The sequence below is a fragment of the Macrobrachium nipponense genome, chromosome 1, assembly GCF_015104395.2.
Source record: "Macrobrachium nipponense isolate FS-2020 chromosome 1, ASM1510439v2, whole genome shotgun sequence".
NCBI lineage: Eukaryota > Metazoa > Arthropoda > Malacostraca > Decapoda > Palaemonidae > Macrobrachium > Macrobrachium nipponense.
Genome location: NC_087200.1, coordinates 46,370,513 through 46,378,012, shown reverse-complemented (window position 1 = coordinate 46,378,012; position 7,500 = coordinate 46,370,513). Strand labels below are relative to the sequence as shown.

Genomic DNA, 7,500 nt, shown 5'->3' with positions numbered 1-7,500 from the left:
CATCTGGCTATTACAAAACGCCAGGTTTCAAAGGATCTGAAATTCTTAAAGGTCTTAAGGAGGTTTATGAATATTTAAGCCGTATTTTCCGTGGCCATTATATTAACACATTTCATAGATGCAGAGAGGCATTCGGTGTTTTGTCTTTCAATAATACTGAAGATAAAGTAATGTTGCTATTATTGTTATTATTATTAGGATTTACGTTATAAGAACATTTATTCAAATCATTTTTAAACATTAATCTTATGGATTCCTCTCAATGTGTTTCATACTACTCTTCTTTTTTTAAAATTTTAGCTAAGAATACAACCTGAATTGCTTTCTGTGTCAAAATTGGGGGTTATGTTCCAAATAATAATTAATCTTTTCTGCTTCTAGCTTTAAAATGTTGAAGTATAGATGAAAATCTCCATATTGCAAAGGTTCTACAATCAGTTTTAAAGACTTCTCAACAGAATGATCATGAATTCGTCATAAATGTTGTTTTGGAGACGTTTCCACTAATGGGAGTTAATTTCTGGGACATTGTCACACAAGAAACCAGTTTCCACCGTTGCTCTGCAATCTATTAATCCATTGCTAGGTTTCTAGCTTAGAGAGAGAGAGAGAGAGAGAGAGAGAGAGAGATAGAGAGAGAGAGAGAGAGAGAGAGAGAGAGAGAGAGAGATTTTAAATGATAATGTCTCCCGACGACTGAGTGTAGGAAGTTTCAAAGGAGGGGAAAATTTCAAATGATTCAAAATATAAAAAGATGATCAGCGTTAAACGCTTCACTTTTAATTATGAAGGGCTGATTAAACCAAATAATTATGAGCTATCAGGGAATTACAACTAAAAACTTTTTGCCTTGTAGAATTATATAATTATTGCACTTAATTTAAATATTGAATTTATTGGACTTGAAATAAAAATCAGTTTGCCTTAGAGTTTTTTTATTAAATTTTGTTGTAATGTATGTCTGTCATGTTTTGTGAAATTGGTTTTGTTTACCAAGTTCCGAATAGCTTTCACCTATAATCCTTTAATTGTCTGGAAACTGTATCTGAGATGATTGTCTTAAACCTTTAATTGCACCCATTGTTTATGCTTGTTTGGGAAGGTTTCTTATCTTCCAGGTGTGTCGGATTCTAGGTATTAATCCCTTTATAATCCCTATCTGTCAGTTATACGAACCTTCTTGTATTGTCTTTTCTCGTATTTATGTCAGTATCTGCTCAGTAAAGGACTTTTAAAGTCGAAAGATCTTGCAGACTCCTTCGTTTATTTTTCCTTCGTGGCATTTATCTTTATTTATATATATATATATATATATATAATGATATATAATATATATATATATATATATATATATATATATATATATATATATGTAACATAAAGGGGGATTCGCTATGATATGACTGATAATATAATATGATATGATATGTAGGAGACTTCGTTGTATGTCACGTGCTTTGACATTCCTCAGAAATTGGGGATCATCGTTTTTAGCTTCCCATGGAGACAGAGACCATCTCAGCCTAGAAAATGCTGTTAGGTCTTGAGGTGGTGTGACATTAAAATCCTTACCTAAGCAGGTCAACGCTCCTCTGTCTTTATGGGCGTTTGTCGAAGGCGCCTTTGAAACTGGTTATGAGTGGTTTCTGGGCGTGATCAGTGTGTGTGCGAATTTGTGCATCCGTACGAGCTATGTCTGTTCATGATGGCATGTAATTAGCCAGAACCATAGAAACTGTTACGGGGAGAGAAGGCAGGGCCAGGATGGCCTCTGCGAACAGTACTTTTGTTTAGTGAAGTGAAACTGGCTGAAATGGGCGATTCTATTAGAGGGAACTATTCTAGAATGTGGGAACTATAATTGGAGAAAAGTGGTACGATTCTTTGGAGAAATGGTGTTGACTAATTACTGTGTAGACTGTTAATACCGAGGGTTATCTGAGTTATTTGCACTTTGAGTTAACATTCCATTTAATCATTCTATTAAGAAACTGAGTTATTCAGTGAATACTTTGCTTTCAAATAAATGCATATTTTTGTAATTCCGACTCTGATTTGATGACCTAATGAAATGGAGGGGAGGTATGACGAGAGAGAGAAAAAGAGAGGGAAAAAGAGCTGTTGGCTGTCAGGAGAGTGAGAGAGAGAAAATGTATTGCCAACTACCAGTTGTCTTCCGCTCTGGCTCTCACTACCAAAAGAATAACGAGATAATATTGTCTCCTTTATTATATATATATATATATATATATATATATATATATATATATATATATATATATATATATGTGTGTGTTGTGTGTGTGTGTGTGCGTGTGTGTCCGCGCGCGCGCGTGTGTGTGTGTGTGTTTGTGTCTGTCTGTTTGTGCATGAAGTAAGCACTTAAGGTGAAATGCAAACTTTTTACTTTAATTACTCTAATGAGTTATTTTATTTTCTAATGGTACCTATATTCCAGAATAGGGAATATTAGCTGCAACTCTCGATTGAGGTTCTCTCTCTCTCTCTCTCTCTCTCTCTCTCTCTGGCTACCATTATCAGCATTATTATTTTTTCTTGCAGTCCATTTTATCGGTTATAATCACACCCCGCTCCCCCTCCTCACCCCCTCCCCCGGCCACAACCACAAAAGTGCACAATCAAGAGAATAAAAAAAAACTATTTGTAAAAGAGAATGTCTAGGGAATCGTGATCAAAACGAAATCTGAACCACCTTTGTGAACCTGCACATAACAAGTAAGTGAAATTGTACCTGGGAGCTCCCGAGTTCGCTGTTTCAATACTCTGCATATGCGCCCAAAGGCTCTTTCATGTCAAGACCAGCCAGATTGGCTTGGCGAGGCGAGGGTGAGAAAGAATCCTTAATTGTAAACACTGCCTTTGGTAAGGTCGTTACGTTTCACTGAACGGATTTTGTTGTGGATCTTACGTTCGCTACGTAATTGTCCGCAAAATGTTTTATGATTATTTTATTATTATGATTATTATTATCATTATATAGTTGCAGGTTAAGGTATTTATGATACTAATTATTCTACGGACGACTAAAATGCATACATCCTTATACCTCACGATTAAATGATATTAGAGGCCCTCCACCTAATCTGTTTTTATATAGTTAAGCTTAAATTATCCTAAATGAAAACTTTAAAACAGTAATGAAATACGCAAGTGCGAGTACTTCACATTCTGAATCTCATCATAAATCTTCCATTCACTCATGTAGCTGCACAATGGTAACTTGAAATGATAGTGGAATATACTGTTCTCTAAAAGTAAAAAATAAAAAAATAATCTAAAAAAATCTAAAAAGAGAGAGCAGCTGTTACACCGTAAGCAAGTTGTCGCAATTGAACATTATCTTGCTATGTTGATATGTCGAGACCCTGAAACCGAAATTAAATAGCAGAAAATTTCATAATTGCCCTAACTCTGATTGATTTATACAAGCATGCAAACACACGCACACATAAACGTCCGTACATCTATCTATCTATCTACAAACACTTACACACATACACACACACACACACACACACACACACACACATATATATATATATATATATATATATATATATATATATATATATATATATATATATATATATATATATATATATATATATATATATATATATATATATATATATATATATATATATACTATATATATATATATATATAATATAGTATATATATATATATATATATATCGTATGTATGTATATATATGATGTATAGTATATATATATATATATATATATATATATATATATATATATATATATATATATATATATATATATAATGGACATGGGAAGCGTTCCTAACAAGGAGCTGAAGGAGACGTGACGAACTAGTATTTGTCCGTTTGTTATACATGCTGACGCTTCGAGGACACAGCCTCATTTTCAAAGCTGAAAAATGCAATCATAATATATAAAAATGTTAAAAAGACTAAGAATTAAGTAATTTACAAATTAAAACATTCTGAAAATTATAGAAGAAATAAAAGATCCAGTATTTACCTAACAGAATGCAAGAAACAGCCGCTACCTTTCAGGAGGGGAACCAAGGACCGAATGACATCATACAAAAACAGACAGAGGCACACTCGAGACAGGCACAGTGTTGTAGAGGTAGTATGGTTGTTTAAAGAGGGAACAAGCTTCATACTGTATAAAGATTCAGTTATTGTTAATTGATAAGGTGAGGTAGCTCTGGAGAGAATTTTAAAATTTTTATATTCAATACCTTGTTTAAATTTTTTGGCAAGATCCCGTACGTTAGAAAATTCTGTATAAGTTAATGTATTACCTGTTCTGTAACTACCTCCCCGATGACAATCAATTCTGAATTTCAGTAGGCGACGAGAAGCCCCCACATATTTCCCCACCTTACATTTGGGTCAAGTATATAAATAAACCACATTGAAAGTCATCAGGGACCTTAATTTGTCTTTATGTCTAAAATAAGAAGCAATAGTTAACAGGTTCTTGGGTATAATTCTACTGTTAACTGCCGGAAGGTGTCGGTGAATAAGGACATTTATCTGAACATAAAGAGAATTATTATGAATTAAAGGAATACTAAGGTAAAATGCCAACTTGGGTACAGCAAGAATATTAAAAAACAGAAACAAACTTTACAGTTAAGGAAGTTATTCAATTGTTTTGAGGGTATATCTTAGTTTTACCAGACCACTGAGCTGATTAACAACTCTCCTAGGGCTGACCCGTAGGATTAGATATTTTTTTACGTGGCTAGGAACCAATTGGTCACCTAGCAACGGGACCTACAGCTTATTGTGGGATCCGAACCACACTATATCGAGAAATGAATTTCTATCACCAAAAATAAATTCCTCTGATTTCGCGTTGATCGAGCCGGGATTCGAACTTTGAACCACCGGATTGGTAGCCGCGCGCTAAAACCTCTCGTCCAGCGAGGAACTTATATAGTTAATTTTAAAAAAAGCTGGACTGGTAGCAATTTTTTAAAAATATATAGTTCTGGAGAAATGAGATTTCTTGGTGGAAACCAAACCAAGTGGAGGTTAACTTCTTTACAACTGCCACTAAATACCGAAGAGTTTCGTCCACAATTTACATACTTTGGCCCATAAAACCTTCAACAGTCTAATCACTTGTTGGACTCCTTTTTAAAAAAACCAAGACCTGGACATTCTCAAAAATCTTAATAAATTCGATGATATCATTATTTCAAAATCAGACAAGGGTAGAGGTGTGGTTCTTCTTAACTGCGATGATTATATAAAAAAAGTGCTGAGTATTTTAAATGACAAGTCAAAATAAAAGAAAAGATCAAAAATTGGTGTACTTGATTTTGCTACTATTTTTCGATTAGATCATATCTATAGATACCTAAAAGGTTTGTTTGACAATAAGATAATTGACAACGACACTTTCGAGAATTCGATGAATACTGGTGGCTCTTATGGAACAATGTATGCTTTGCCCAAGGTGCATAAGGACGGTGCCTCTATTAGACCTATTCTTGTTTCCTACAAAACCCCTAATTATAAGTTGGCTAAGTTTTTAGTCCTCTTATTAAATGAATTTTCTATGAATAATTATTTAGTAAAAAATTTCGAACATTTTAGGGACAGCGTTCCTAAGCAAGATTCTCATTTATTTATAGTAAGCTTGGATGTCGAGTCTCATTTTACCAATGTCCCTGTGGAAGAGACAATACAAATAATCTTAGACAGAATTTGTACCCAACGAGATATTTTATTTCACGGTTTTAATTACAAAAAGTTTAAGAAAATGTTGCAACTGGAAGTGCAGGAATCTGCCTTTATTTTTAATAAGACAGCTTACACTCAGGTTGAAGGTATGGCCATGGGTAGTCCTCTTGGCCCAGTTTTTTCTAACATCTTTATGTGCCATCTAGGGGAACAGTTGCTTGACAACTGTCCCCTCTCTTTTTCTGCCTTTATTTTACAAACGATACGTAGACGACACCTTTTTGCTTTTCCGGAATAAAGTGCAAGCTGATCAGTTTTTTAAATACGTCAATCTAGCCCATCCTAACATTAAGTTCACGATTGATTACGAAGATAATAAACTTGTTTGTTTGGATATGCGTACTCATGTCCCTAAAGAACAGGGGTTCTGTTCTTCTATTTTTATAGCAGTTGTCGTTTTAATTTTAAACTAAATTCCTAAAGTACTCTCTTCCACAGGGCTTATACTTTATCCTCCACTTGGTTTGGTTTCCACCAAGAAATCTCACTTTTCCAAATCTAATTTTTAGAAAATTGCCTCTCAGCCAAGGTTTTTTAAAACAATTGTATAACTTGCTTAACTGTAAGTTTGTTCCTATTTTTAATATTCCTGTACCCAAGTTGGCATTTTACTTTGGTATTCATTTTATTCGTGATTATTTATGTTCAGCTAAACGACCTTGCTCACCGACACCTTCCAGTAGAGTTATGTCCATTGCTTCTTTTTTTAGATATAAACACAAACTAAGCTCCCTAATGACTTCCAATGTCGGTTATTTATATACTTGACCCAAATGTAAGGTGGGGAAATATGTGGGGGCTTCTCGTCGCCTACTGAAATTCAGAATTGATTGTCATCGGGGAGGTAGTTACAGAACAGGTAATACATTAACTTATACAGAATTTTCTAACGTACGGGATCTTGCCAAAAAATTTAAACAAGGTATTGAATATAAAAATTTTAAAATTCTCTCCAGAGCTACCTCACCTTATCAATTAACAATAACTGAATCTTTATACAGTATGAAGCTTGTTCCCTCTTTAAACAACCATACTACCTCTACAACACTGTGCCTGTCTCGAGTGTGCCTCTGTCTGTTTTTGTATGATGTCTTTCGGTCCTTGGTTCCCCTCCTGAAAGGTAGCGGCTGTTTCTTGCATTCTGTTAGTTAAATACTGAATTTGTAAAAAAATATTTTATTCTCAGAAAGTTTTAATTTGTAAATTTCTTAATTCTGAATCTTTGTGACATTTTCATATATTATAATTTCGTTTTTCAGCTTTGAAATTGAGGCTGTGTCCTCGAAGCGTCAGCATGTATACTTAACTGACAAGTACTACTTCATGACGTCTCCTTCCGCTCCTTGTTTATAAATATTATATATATATATATATATATATATATATATATATATATATATATATATATATATATATATATATATATATATATATACACTAAAATCAAGAGCCCCATAAACAACTTGTTACTCCATAGTTAAGAACTACCATTATCACAAACATTGGCTGACCTTACGCTTTCTTACATCCTAAAGGAATCCATCAAATCACCCCATAAAATTCCCTAAGTATTCTGAAGGAGCAGGTAGTTCAGACCTGGAGTTTAAAGAGAAAAGGACTTCTCTGGAACAACTGGAAATCTGCACCTCTATTTGAATACGATGCGACTATCAACAGGTAGATTTAAAGGTGATGTTGGAAAATTAGTCCCGCTTTCCTGAAAGGTC

General features: G+C 33.9%; 1 protein-coding gene across 3 annotated transcripts in view; it reads left to right on the top strand.

Annotated features, from left to right (window-relative positions):
- LOC135219297 (uncharacterized) overlaps positions 1-7,500 on the top strand; it is a 349,477-nt gene that overhangs the window by 839 nt on the left and 341,138 nt on the right. The gene's annotated exons all lie outside the window — the stretch shown is intronic.